General features: G+C 40.7%; 1 long non-coding RNA gene across 1 annotated transcript in view; it reads left to right on the top strand.

Moving 5' to 3' along the window:
* The window catches only part of LOC140908327 (uncharacterized), a 54,894-nt gene extending 41,971 nt beyond the window's left edge, over window positions 1-12,923 (top strand). The window contains exon 3 of the long non-coding RNA XR_012157836.1: window positions 12,744-12,923. This is a non-coding gene — a long non-coding RNA (uncharacterized lncRNA). The remainder of the gene's footprint in view (window positions 1-12,743) is intronic.
* The last annotated feature ends 1,872 nt before the right edge of the window (window positions 12,924-14,795 follow it).

The following is a 14,795-nucleotide window of genomic DNA, read 5'->3' as shown; positions in this document are numbered from 1 at the left end:
GAAGGTTGGGGCATCCGATAGATGTAAAGTGTTGTTGTGGTAGAAGAGAAACTGAAGAGATGCGGGAAGAAGAGAACATACCACTTCCACAAGGTTGATTTAAAGCTAAGGGCAATGCAGACAAAAACAGGACATGAGAATCGGGGACCGTGAAATGCGAGACACGACCAGTGACAAGAAAAGAGGGAGAGGATTGCTGACATGAGCCTGAATGACAAATGAAAATGACACTACCTGACAAGGGGAGTGAATGAAGTCTTATTGACTTCATGATTACTAGTAGGGGAAAAAATCCCTCCTCAGTATTTATAAGCAGTTTTGACAAGATGAATTTTAGTACACTAAATAATCCTCTCCTGATGAGAAAAGAGCAATAAACTGGCCTTTTCTTCCTCTGGAAAAGGAAGCCACAATCCCAGTCCCTGACCTGCATGAGTATAAGGCTTTCAGACACAGTGTCACCAGGGGGTATATATAGGTGGGAATATAACTCATCTCCTCTCTTGCACTGGCTAGCAAACCACAGTGAGGGGTAGGGAAGGAATGAGGGAAGAGGAAGGATGGATCAGTGGTTATAATGCCAGCCAAAGATCCAGATTCAATTCCCTACCCTCCCTTTCTGTGTGACCATGGAGAAGTCACTTAGCTTCAGTTTCCCACCTGTAAAATGTTGATAATCATATTTACCTACTGCCAGGGCAGTTGTGAAGCTAAATACATTAATGATTGTGAGGCAATCATATACTATTGTTATGGGGGGCCATACAGGTATCTTTGGTAGATAATATACATTGGACTCTTCCCGTGGCTTTAGCAGAAGACACTGCATGTGCTGTCCATCAGTGCCCGAGGCTGTCGACACTAGAGAGCCTATAATGCCACTCTGTGCCAATGGGAGAGAGTATTCATCCACAGTATGCATCCGATGAAGTGAGCTATAGCTCACGAAAGCTTATGCTCAAATAAATTGGTTAGTCTCTAAGGTGCCACAAGTACTCCTTTTCTTCCTGTCAACATAATTAACCCACCTAAAACAGGGTTTGTTTTTTGAAGTGCTTGGGAAATCTCAGCCAGTTTACAAAGGCTAATGTGTGTCCTCTGCATGTCGAGGGCGGGGCAGACTGGGTAATAAACTTACACTGGTCAGGCTTCAGTATTCAAAGCATGGTAATGAACGCTTGAATGATGTTAGAGAGATTTTTTCTTTCCTTGCCATTTATAAACAGTTTCAAAATGGTTTAGTACAAGAAAATTGCTCTTGCCAGTAGCCATCTTGCCTACCTTAATGGAGAATCTGTTTATATTGGAATGCTTCTCTCTCTCTCTCTCCCCACCCGCCCCTTTTTGGTGTTTTTTTTAATCTGCAAAAAATCCTCTTTTCAATGACAGATAGTAAATGCTGCCAAAAAAGATGCTAGCCTGGCCCATTACCTTTTCACATATCCTTACTGCATTTTAAATGGGCAGATAAATCTTTTAGCACAATGCAGCCAGACATTCACACATCTGTTGTGCCTTGATGTAAATAGGGTATCCCATCAACACTTGCTTTTTTCCTAGCCCTTTCCTCTTCTGTTTTGTATCTCTTTTTTCATTTTCATTTTCTTCCTTTTTTCCTTCTTTTCCCTTTCTGTCCTCCTGCGTTATCCTTATTCCCTTCACTCTTTTTTTACGTATAGGAACAAAAATACTCGTAGTATCGGTCATTTTCTTAATTTTAAACTTGCAAGTGGTGTTGGGCTTGATCCAACTGCAATCAAATAATGGGCTATTGGTCAGCTGCATTTTTCACAATGCAGAAAATGTTGTGACTCAGAAGGAGAGAGTGTTCGTTGGAAGATAAAGATCCATGATAGGATTTTCAAAAGTGTTCTGAGTTGGCCTAGCTCTGTTCCCATTAATGTTACTGGGAGTTTTACCATTGAAAGTTGAGCTCTTTGGAAAATGCCACTCTGGCTATATCAGAAATTCAACAGGACTGTTTTATCCTGACTAGGACACTGAAACTTGAAACGATTGATTTGATGCCTCCATTCCAGGGTTGTTAAATAGATAAAATAGAATGTCCTTGCATCTTCACCCCAAATTCAAACTAAATCATTTTGGTTAACTCCTATTTTTTTATTTTTGATTTTTATGGTCCTTTGGACATTCTTCATTTCCATTTGGAACCATAAGCAAAAATAGTGTAGCATTTCTAGCCTACCTGGAAGTATTAAGTACAAGAGCTTTCCAGGGAAAGCATGTTCTTACAAAATTTCCAGACCAGCTTTTACAGACAAAACCAAGTCAAGTTATGTGAATTTTTGAGTGCTTATCCCAACCAAATCTAACTCTATACCTTTTGAGGTCCTTTCCTAGGAACTTTTGCCCCATATCGCCTAGAATATTGTCACATGGAGGAAGCACTATATCATGGAATGCATCTATTAGCTAAATAAGGACAATTTCTCCAGTCAGTTGGGCTCTAGCATGAAGGTATCTGAGCACAGTCGTCTGAGAAAAATGAAGCATTAATGCTCTTAATTAAAACCTGGATGTATAAAACTTTGTGGGAGGAAAGACTAACCATTTTAACTAGCTATTTTGAAGGGTTACTCTGCTTTGGGCTTCTGAGACAGAAAGAACTTGAATCTCTTATCAATGACCTCACAGAGCCTTTAGCAGCCATTTTAAGAGAAAACTGTTTTCTTCACAGTAAATCCTGTCAAACATTTCCATACGTGAGTAACTTTCCTCGTCTGAGTAGCTGCATTGGCTGTAGTGGGACTAAAAGGTACTCCCTTAAGTGTGTGTTTGCAGGTTCAGGTCACAAAAATTGTATAGGGAGACAGTCTAAGGAGGATGATTTTTTTTTTAAAATCAGCTTTAAAAAAAATCAGGGACTTTTGCTTTTACAATTCATAAAACTGTTCTTCTGATATCAAGACAAATGAAGGGGAGCCATTTTAAACAGGAGTACAGAACTCTGGTCTCTATATCAAATTTATATAATGCATAAGCTAAATCAAGCTAAAAAAGAGTTGTGATGCATTTTATTCACACTGATAGAAAGTGCACTGAAAAAGAAATAGAAACAGAAGTAGTGAAGGGAAAGTCTTAATAATCAGTTAAAATTCCAGAGTGAAAGCCTGACTCCATTTAAGTTAATGGGAGTTTTGACATTAACTTCAATGAGCCAACATTTTATCCTTAAATCATGAGATTTGAAATACGTAGACTCACTAGATCCTCACAGGGTGAACTCAGCTTTTTATCCTTGCAAGGATGATAGATTGAATACTATGTAGTTTACTGTAAGTGATACCATCTGATGAGATCTTAAAAGCCAAGCAAGGACCCATCTGCTCTGTATGGGCATTAAATATCCCATAATGATTTTCATAATCTGGAGACGGTGGTTAAAATTCACCCCTCACACCCTCCACTTTTGTGCATGGTGCCATTTTTCTTGTTGCTCCCCTCCATTCAGAAGTGCCTTTTACTAGTGCTGTGTGTAGTTTAGGAAGAAAATTATTGCATTACAATAGTGCAACATTATTCTTAGTGTTATTGTTAGGTCTGTTTTCTTGTCCTGGCCATGATTTCTGTGACATAAACAATGACTTTTAGGATTCATTATTAAAAAACGTATGGCAGAATTTCTGGAAGTACTTAGCAATGACCTAATTCTGGTAAATGGTAAGACTCTCATTGACAATGGCAGCAACATTAGATCAGCAATGAACACTTGAGAAAATCTTTCCCCTGCTTTGTCAGCCCATCCCATCCCTTTCTCCTCCAGGGACTTTAACAAATATTGTTCTATACAGAAGACTTACGGGGTGAGGTTTTACATAGTTTAAAAGTGTCAAATATAATTCAATGGTTTAAAATAATTTTTATTTATAAAATGAAGAATATTTGACTTTTGTTGAGAGAAACTCAGACAGTTACAGTTGATCTATCACTGGCATTTGAGCCCAGAGTCTCTCACTGTTTGCCTAAGAGAATCAATGTAGATATGGAATAGAAGAGGCAACAGACATTTTGAATTTTGTGAGAATCAGCCCAGAGCATTTATGAGGAAGAGCAGCATTTCATCTCAGTTCTTTGGGATCCGAGGGGAATGAGAGGAGCCATGTGAGTGTGGTTCTGCTTGTAAGGAAGAACATGTAAAAATGGACCACCTTACTCAACAGATCTGCTGCTTATTCTGAAACTTGCCATTAATTGAAGTAGTATGCCATCACTTTCCCTTACTATGATGTTTACACTTATTTTTGTGATATAGCCATGATTTCCCCATGCTAAATGACCAACCAGTGTTATTTCTATTAAATTCCTTTCCTGATTTCTAGTAGGATGTAATGTAAAAAAATAAAAATAATAATAATAAAAAAAGTTCTGTAAGTAGAATGGCTGCAGGATTGGGCCTAAAACCATCTGTAGGGGAAACAGACACAGTGCATAGCAAATGTAGGCACCAGTCTCAGAAACATGTGACTAACTTTACTTAGATAAATAGTACAATTGATTCCATTGAGACTACACTAGTAAGATGTGTAAAGTTACATTCAAAAAGTGGTTGCAGGATTAGGGCCCAACTGGTTCAAACTGTTCACTTAACAAGAGGCTAAGGAAGGAATCTGTCATCAGCCATAGACCCAGAGTTCCAGAGAGCTGAACAGAGAAGTCCACAAATATTCTCATGGACAAAAACTTTGTTACTTAATAAATTAATTTTATACATCAGATCATTGTAATAAGAGGTTTGAAATTATCATAAATACATTCCCTCTATCTAAAAGAAAAGGAGTACTTGTGGCACCTTAGAGACTAACCAATTTATTTGAGCATAAGCTTTCGTGAGCTACAGCTCACTTCATCAGCTGTAGCTCATGAAAGCTTATGCTCAGATAAATTGGTTAGTCTCTAAGGTGCCACACGTACTCCTTTTCTTTTTGCGAATACAGACTAACACGGCTGTTACTCTGAAACCTGTCATTACCTCTAGCTGTTATAGGTTGGTTATAAAGAATCTGATTTGCATCTTTAAAGTAACCCACCTAAACGTTTAAAACCAGTTTAACTTTGTTTTGATTATTATTATTTTCCCTATCATTTAACTCATTCAAACCTAGGAACACATTAGCCATTCAATGGACAAATTAAACATTAAGAAATTAGGGCTACAATCCCTGCTCCCTAACCCGAGCTCCCATCTGTACATTTATAACTCCAAGAAAAATCCAAGTTATTCCTATTTGTCTCTTGTTTAGGTTGGCCATTCTAACAGGATATGAACTCACATCTTTTAACACAATGCAGATATTTGAATCACTAGTTTACAAAACCATGGGAGTTTGCAGGTGTTAAAATCAGCCACCGGAAGAAGCTCATTTTGTTAGAAGAAAAGGAGTACTTGTGGCACCTTAGAGACTAACAAATTTATTTGAGCATAAGCTCAAATAAGCTTATGCTCAAATAAATTTGTTAGTCTCTAAGGTGCAACAAGTACTCCATTTCTTTTTTCGGATACAAACTAACACGGCTGCTACTCTGAAACCTGTCATTTTGTTAGATGGATGTAACAACAATGAAAATTACAAATAGAAATGGGCTTCAAAATAATTCAGATCAGAGTTACAGAGTTCAAACAAAATGTGTGTTTTCCAGTTCACATCAAGTCTTGTGTGCATGCAGAGGGTTGTGATTTGTAAAGTGTTTTTCCTGAAAATATTTCAGCTACATTTAACTTATTTTTAATGACAAAAACACCTAGGGAAAGAGGCTCAGCTGGAGAAAATTGACATTATTGCATTCAAGGCAGTGCAGCTGTGAAGATATACATCAGCTGAGGACCTGGCCCTTAGGCTCTAAACAATAGAAGAGCTGGGCCATTAGGGCCTACTGAGGGCACTCAGCTCCGCCCAAAGAGTGTTGAGCACTTATGGAGAACTCTGAAAAATCACAGGTGTAAGTGCTTGTTTATCTCTGATTCTCTGACTGTTACAAGATTTCTGCAATTAGCTTCATGTTCAGTTTTGTTCAACAGAGCAAAAGTAATTTCCACTAAATAATAAAAACAGTGTGGCAAGGTATACAAGAGGTTAAACATTTCACTCCTCCCCCACCCCCTTTGCACAGGTGCCCAGGAAAAGGCCTACAAATAGGTCTGATGTAGAGAGAGAAGGTGAAAAATGCCTGAGATTACCCAGGTAATGGAGTGAACCCTAGGGTCCTACTACACATGCCTATCACAACATAGGGTGTCCAATGCACTAAATGCCCCAATAACAACTACATCACTACACACTCAAATGAACTCACACAGAAAATAAGACAAAAAACACATCACATCACCTGTGGGCGAACACTTTTCATGAAGCGATCACTCCATATCGGACCTCGCAGTCCTCATCCTCAAAGGAACCTGCACAACACTTTCAAAAGACAAGCCCTAGAGCTTAAATTCATAACTTTGGTAGAGACACTTAAAATCTAGAGAGAGCCTGGACTTATGGCTTTTTACAACAATCCACTAAATCCACGCCCCTCCAACCCATGACTGGAGAGGATGTGAATAAGACACTTCACCTTGAATGGTCCCTTCAAATGTGTGTTAACTACTAATGCTGAACAACCTGGTTCACCTTGTATTTAGCTATGGCATTCTGAATACATTTCCCAGACCTGAAGAAGAGCTCTGTGGAAGCCAGTGGCATAGCTAGCATGAGACATTTGGGTGGGCCCCGACTTTGGGTGGGTGGGCAGTGACGGGGGGAGGAGGGGACAGAGGGGCAGGAAGGATCAGGTGCCCGGCTCTGCCCACCTCCTCCAGCCAGCCTTGTGGGGGGATGATGGAGATGCCACTCTCCTGTGCGCACGGCTCCCAGCAGCTGTCCTGTTGCCCCACCCCACACTGGACCCAGCTCCCTGAGGTGGCAGGCCTACGTTTTTTGATGATTGCTGCTGCCGGTTCGGCCAGTCACCCTCCTCCTGCTGAGGTACACGTGCGTGCACGGCACACTTGTCAGGCACTCTGCTGCTGTCCTTCCCCTTCCAGTCGGGCCGGGGGTGTGTGCACCCGAAGTGTGGTGTCCTCCAGGTCTGGGCTGGGTCAGCACTGGGGCCGGAGCAGAGGTGGGGCTAGGGGGTGGGCCTGGATGCTAAGTGCGTGGGCTCTGGTATCTATGCTCCTGATGGAAGCTCAAAAGCTTGTCTCTCACCAACAGACGCTGGTCCACTGAAAGGTAATACCTCACCCGTCTTGTCTCTGAACCTTAGTGGGGCAGACTCACACTTGCACAGAGGGAAGTTGGGATTGCAACTTGCCTATTCAGGTGCTGTGTGGGCCAGTTCAGCCACCAGCCCAAGCTAGGTCAGCTCTAAGTTGTACCACTGCTTTAATGGCCTCCATAAAGTTTTGAGGGAGCATAGAATCAATGGGGCTCAGCATATGTCTCCTCTGCAGTTCCCCTGCAGCAGCCTAGCTGACACAAAGGGGTCCCAACAACAACATAAGTTCCCTTGTTTGGGAAATCTTGGGGAGGGGGGTGGTGTATGTGTGTGTATGTGTGTGTGTTTTGCTTCTGGGAACTTGGTTTTGATTTTTTACTCCTACTGAAAAAACTCCAACTGGTCACTGTTGCTTTCTTTCTGTCAAGTCACCCCAGGAACATACCTACACTGATATTCCACGAAAGGTGATAAGGGCAGACAAAGATGGCTAAGAATTTGTTTGTGAATATTCTTTCAAAATTGGAAATGATTTTGGCTTAATTATGTTTGCGCGCCTTTGATTTCCTGTAAATATAGCAGCAAATGAGTTTAACATCAGGAATGTTTGTGGAGAGAGTGCATGTTATGTGCTTACTGCAGAATAGCTGAAGAAAATTCATTCTGATTTTGTAATCATGAGGCTTTGAACTGACAAACCTAATTCTGATCTGGAAACAGAAATATACTGTCTGACCCATGAGTGTAATCAAAACCACGCACATTTTAAATATTTGTAATAAATTACTTGAAAACAATCTGCAGATCATGAATTATTCAAAGCAGTTATTTGGCAAGTACATCTGAATAATGAAAGAATGTGAGAGAAATTGCCCATGAACTTATCATGATCTAATAGAAAGACATGCAATTATTAACTATTTGCCCGAATCTACATCCAAGGAGCTCAAAATGCTTTACAAATATCAATTAAGGGGGAGATGGAGGTTCATTTTCATTAATGCTTTTGAAAAATCATCCCCTAAGCCACCAAATATCCCTGTGAGGTAGTTAACACTCATGGTACCCATGTTAATTATAGATAGATAAACATATCAAGTTGGTGCAGGAGTCAGAAATAAAAACTAGGCAATCTAGCTACCAGTCACTGGATGAAACCACTAGACTGTTTCCTCTCTACTAAGGAAACAGCATGCTACATGCTCTCCTCAGCATGCTACATTTAATTTTAAAAATCAAAACTATGTATGAGTACAAAAGTAGTATCTACGATGAACCAGTGTTAGCACAGATGGAGGCAGGGAGGGGAGACAAGAACTGCAAAATAAAGACAAGCAGAAAGTACTGCTGAGATGAGATTTTATATGCCTTAGTTTTTGTACAAAGAAAATAGTTAGTTGTAAACCCTTGACAAAATAAAGACTTATAGATATGTTCAGTCAACTATAACTGTAGTGATGCTTCCAGGCACTCTTGAATTTAAAAGCATTTTTCATTTGGGGCAGTAGTACAGGCAGGAGCACAATCATAGTTAACACCCTCAGTTCAAAAGTTCATTCCTTGTAGTGTAAGAGTAATGAATCAGCTGATGTCTCTGCATATAAATGGAATTCTCATCCATTACCATCTACCAATGACAGTTTGGCTCTTCTGCTTTCATTCATGCTGTCAAAGCTATCTGAACAGCAACAACATATGGTACCTTTTGAACACTGCAAAAACCCAAAGCCTAACTAAGGACTTGTCTACATGGGAACATCCAGGAAAATTGATCTAAATTAATTAAAGTTGTGAATACAAAGTGGAGTAGTTAAACTGCATTAAACCCCTGTGTGAACACCCTCATTTAGAATTAAGGTGTCCTTAACTCAGCTGAATTTAATTTACTTTCAAAATGACCTAAGCTAAACCAAAATGAAGGCCATCTTAATTCTCAACAACAGCATCCACATGGGGTTTTAATGTTGTTTAATGAAACCACTTCAAATTCACAGCTTTAGATAATTCAGATTCATTTTCCTGGATATCCCAATATAAACAAGTCCTAAAACACCATCCTTTTGAAAACAATTAAGGTAATCCCTTTAGGAAGTTCAGAATTGCCATACTGGATCAAACCCCAGGAGTCAGCAACCTGTGGCAAGCTGATTTTTAGTGGCACTCTGCTGCCAGCTGGGGTCCCAGCCGCCGGCCCCGCTCAGCCTGCTGCCGGCCTGGATGGATGGAACCCCAGGCCGGCAGCAGGCTGAGTGGGCCGGCGGACGGAACCCCAGACCGGCAGCAGGCCGAGTGGCTCAGCCCCCACTGCCGGTCTGGGGTTCCGTCCGCTAGCCCCTGCCAGGTGGGGTCCCGGTCGCCGGCCCCGCTGTCTGCTGCCAGTCTGGGTTTCCGTCCACCGGCTCCTGTAAATGTAAAATGTATTACTGGCACGCAAAACCTTAAATTACAGTAAATAAATGAAGACTTGACACACCATTTCTCAAAGGTTGCCCTGATCTATCCAGTCCAGTACCCTGGCTCTGGCAGTAGCTAGAACCAGAAGGTTCAGAGAAAGATGAAAGCTCTGCTGTAGGCAGGTGTGAAATAATCTGCCACCCCATATCCTGGTCTTCTTTACCAAGAAAATTTAATTTTAAACATAGAGCAGGATGGCTGTTATTTACTAAAGCTGGTCAGAAAGCAGGAAAAAATGTTATTAGTTGAATCTGTTGTGATAAACTTCAGTAGCACTCATTGAATAATATACTTGCAGAATACCATAAAAAGTATTTGGCAGACAAGCTGTTCATTGAATACTGGTGAACTTTGTTGAATATTGTATCTGCTGTATATTACTGGCCCAGCACCCTTATTCACAAACACTGTTTGTCAGCCCTTATTCACTTTAGTTCTGTCATCAGACCACCCCCCCCCCAAAAGAGACTGTTCTTGCAATACACATTAGCAAAATAGGGAGGAAAATGGACAAAAGTGTTCAAAGTATTAGAGCCTTGAGTAATAAAACTAGAACTTTAAATGCACTTATAAATTCTCTGGAGGGAGAGGAGACAGCTCAGGCAAATCAGCCTCTTGGAATGAGAGCTGTTTGGAAGACAAAAATAATAAAATGGAGGAATGTGTTCAGGCTTCAGAACTCATCAAAAAGAAAAGGGTGGATTCTGCTCCCATAATGCAAATTGAGAACCAGGTGCAGGCTTCCAATTTGCCAATTCTTGGATTGCAAGAAAATTAGCAGAGGGGCAATTTAACAGGCTCCCTTGGGAAAAAAGGGTTGCCAGAAGCTTTGCTGCTAAATGCACCTGACTATTCCATCAGTTGGCGCTTATGGGATAACAAACAGGAAGCAGAGGCAAATGACAGAACTCTGTCAAAATGCTATTGTTCAACTTAAGAGATAAAGTGATGTTACTACAGGACACCGAAAGAGAAAACCTTGGTTCTAGTTAAACAAAAATGTATCAAGAAGAATCTAGAAGTTTACATCCCACTAACCTATAGAATTGGTAAAGAATCTCTTTTTTGACTCTGAATTAGCTGGCAAGCTGTTTGGAAGCAGAGAATTTTGTGGTGAAGCATTGTTCCATTTACTTTGCTGAAGATTATTTTGGTGTCTTGGTGGGTGTAAGGTAGAGAAATGCTGAGAAATTTCTACTGAGTAACTTAAAGGCAACAAATTTAAAACTGATGAGAATTTTTGTACAACATTAATTCACTCGTGGAACTCACTGTAATAAGATACCTTTGAGTCCAAGAGCTTAGTCACCTTTTAGGGACATTTATAAAACACAGGATAAAAATGTATAATGGATAGAAACCCTCCTAGTAAGACAACCACTAACAGAGGAGGGTTGGGGAAAAAGTGTCTTTGTCAGGATGTTATTCCTAAATTGTTCATTATGTTTGTTTTGTGCCTTCCTCTGGTACTGGCCAATGTTGCGGGCAGGATGGCAGACTAGATGGACCATTTGTCTGATCTAGTATGGCAAGTGTTGAGTTATTACAGAACATACAGAAAGCCATTATTGGTTTTATACACTGTTCTTTTATCTTTATCTTATTTTGCACTTATATCTGCACCTCTCTTTCCTGGTATCTGAATAGAAGTGTCAAAAGTAGCAAAGCTGAGAGAACAAAACATAACCTTGAAGTGCAGAAACTTCTGAATAACTCTAAAGGTATGGAGCAATTTAAGGCCACTGTTCAGCACAGTATTTAAGTACGAAGTCATTAGGACTTTAGAATAGAAAACAATAGGAATATTCATGGGCTTTATTTAAGTTAAGCAGGTTCTTCGGTGTTTTGCTCAGTTGGAGTCTGCTTTCCTTCAAGAGTCATTTAGCAAGCAATCTGCAACATGGTTAATTTAACAAATTTTACCTCTTTACTGTTCATGGAATATCAGATTGCAATTTTCACAAATTTCTTTATCTGAGTGCCTCACAATCTTTAATGCATTTATCCTCACAACACTGTTGTGGGGCACAAAAGTGCTATTGCCCCTTCAGAAAATGGAGAACAGAAGAACAGATATTTTAAGGTCCACATCTTCATTTAGGTGTTTAATTCCCACTGAAGTCAATAGGAGATAAGGGTGTTTAGGAGCCTATCTTCCATTGACTTCAATGGGAATTGAACATCTAAATACTCTTGAAGATCTGGGCCTATGTGACTCACCCAAGGTCACACAGGCATTCTGATGCAGAGGAGAGAATTCAATCCAGATTTCTTCATTCGTAACTACGGGACCATCCCCTACCATACTTCCTCACTTTCAAAGGGCTGGAAGTTATTTGACACAATTTTTGTGAGTTTGTTTAATTTGAGCTATGTTGCTTAGTTGTGATTGGTCACATTAGTAACATGATACTGTTTCTTTTCCCTGATTGGATGAGCATTACTCTTTTATAATCAAGTTTTTGATGTGAATGCTGTGACCCTAAGGGCCCCTCAATGTCAACCAGTAAAGGGGATGACAAGAATATCCTGAGTCTGGTTCACCGAAGAATATCATGTGACTTCTTAAATGAAAGTCAGGGTCATGATTCTCATTAATATTGTTGTGAAATGTATGTACAGATACTCTATAAAGTATATATACACTGTATATATGTACACTGTACACTGTTCCCTTGGGGATAAGAGACCTGATATTATGCTGAGTGCTCAGTTGAGAAGGAGCAGGACACTACAGGGAATATTTCAAAGGGGTCTAGGGACTGGGGTACATCTATCATTAACCTGCAAGGCAAGGGCCAGCAGAGCTCAGAGGAGATTGTTTGGGTGGCTAACAGACTGGAGGCACCAGCAAGCTGACACCCAGTGAAGCACATGTAAGTCTCTCTTTCATTGAGGCAGGGGTAACAAGGGGACTCTCAGTCCTGGGCACTCAAAGAGCCCTCACGAGTGAGGCCAACTGAGACTAGGGCTCTTTTATGCTGAACGCTGTGCATGGACATAGAACCAATTATTATGGAACAGTCAGTAGGCTGAAGAACCTAAGTATTATTATTTCCATTTTACAGATGGGGAACTGAAGAACAAATAGACCAAGTGGTTTGCACATGCTCATACATGAAGTCTGTTGCAGAGCCACAAACTGATCCCATACCTCCTGAGGACTAGTCCAATGCCTTAAGAACAAGGCCACCCTTCTTTCCAGCTATTGGACAACTCCCTGTTGGGATTTGGTATGACGTTGCATTGCCTCCACAACAGTTCCAGGAGGCACTGTGCTCACAAATAGAGATGCTGGGCTTTAGCCCTGCTGAAAATTTACCTTAACTTCCTCAGTCCCTTAACTTCATTATTATAATCATAATAAAACTTATTTACCTGCATGGGTGTTGGCAAGTTAAGGTTGTTATTGGATTACATAAAGCAGTATATAAGTGCTTGTAAGATTAGTGCTGAACTGAGTGACTGAAAATAACAGCTTCTGTATCAGTATCTCAATTGCATCAATCAAGGTAATTTCTATTTCCATGACTGTTTGGGAATAGACTGTAAAATACTAATTAAAGAATTTCCCTCAGCACAAAGCTGAACTATGCTTAAATTTAAAAGACTGAGGTGGATGGAAGAATGTTATTCCTGCAAATAGCTCTAGGATACAATAAAAATAAGTAAGACAGGGCAAAACCATTCCAGCTCCAAATACATTATCTGATTGAAGACTGCGGGGGGGGGGGGGGGGAAGAGAAGGGAGAGGGGGACAGGAAAAAGGTGAACTAAAGATAAAGGTTCTCAGATCCAAAGAGTTACATTTACATGGCTAGCTGCAGTTCTGACCCATTATTGGTCTCTGAGTGCACCCTCTCAAGAATCAGGCCATGTGCCTTTACCTCTTCTGAGTGGAATCCTGCAGTTCTCCCACTCTTAGACCAGGCTACTGTACCCTGTAGATCAACAGCGCTTACCCTGCAGGTCTGACTGAGTTTGGTACCTGTAGTTCTCTTTGGGAGCCTGTGATCAGTGGATTACAATTACCCAAAACAGTCTTCTTAAAACGAAAGTATTGTTTATTTAGCCAACAAAGGATCTAAGAGAAAGGGGGATTTTTAAAACAATGAAAATTCTACATGTATGTCTATCCTACCTTGATTTCAACCATCCTCCTGGTAGGTCTCACTTCCCCCGACCTCCACACAGAATGCATTGGCTTCTCAGTCTCAAAATCTTGTCTCTCTTCTTGTGTGAGAGAGAGAGTGTCTCTCTTTAAACTCCGAGTCTTCTGATTCTCCCACTGCCTCCCCCACACCACAACTTCACAGGGACAGAGACACATCTGGCGAAGTCTATCGGAAAAGACAGGGCTTCAGAGTGAATGGCTCTTGCATTTTCTTGTAACAAGGAGTTTGAGGGATATCTTATCTTATCTGGAGTCATTGTATGGCCTTCATGTTTGTTTCCAACAGTCTGCTATTAAATTAAACCAATACAGTCACACAGTAAATATCACAACAGCAGTCAGGATATAGTATTCATCATTTACTGCAGGCAGCTCCAAATGCATCACACAGAGTACTGTAGAACTCTTCAGTAAATAGCAGTCTGATGCTAAGCTGGTGTAAATCAGCATAACTCCCCTGACTCCCATTGCTGTGTGTGGAGCTATGGCCCAGCCCCACATAGTTTGCAAGAAATGAAGGTTTTAAGCATGGCTTAAAAATGTTAGAAATAAATTCTTCCTCTATCAAAGCTTAGATTTGTACATTATGTTACCACAATAGGATAAGAAAGGTGATGTATGATTTAGCAAGTGGGAATAAGGAGTTTGAATTTGAGGGTGAATTTGGGGGTAAAAGACAGGAAATCACTGCAGAGCAATATGACTTTAACAGCAGCATTTTGGACAGACTAGAGAAAAGGGAATGGCAGTGAAGCCAGAGAGAAGTTGCAGGGCTAGATTTTCCCCATGGAGGTTTGAGGTCTGAAAGAATCACTGACCTAAACCCTGTAGAGATTCTGATCAAACACCACCCCCTGCACATTCCTCCCAGTTTCCCCAGAAATGGCACCATGGCCAGCCCAGATGCTACATTGCTGTTGGATTCTGTCCATTGCTCTCTGAGCCC

Source organism: Lepidochelys kempii, chromosome 3 (genome assembly GCF_965140265.1).
Source record: "Lepidochelys kempii isolate rLepKem1 chromosome 3, rLepKem1.hap2, whole genome shotgun sequence".
Taxonomy (NCBI): domain Eukaryota; kingdom Metazoa; phylum Chordata; order Testudines; family Cheloniidae; genus Lepidochelys; species Lepidochelys kempii.
This window is presented reverse-complemented; position numbering and strand designations above follow the sequence as displayed.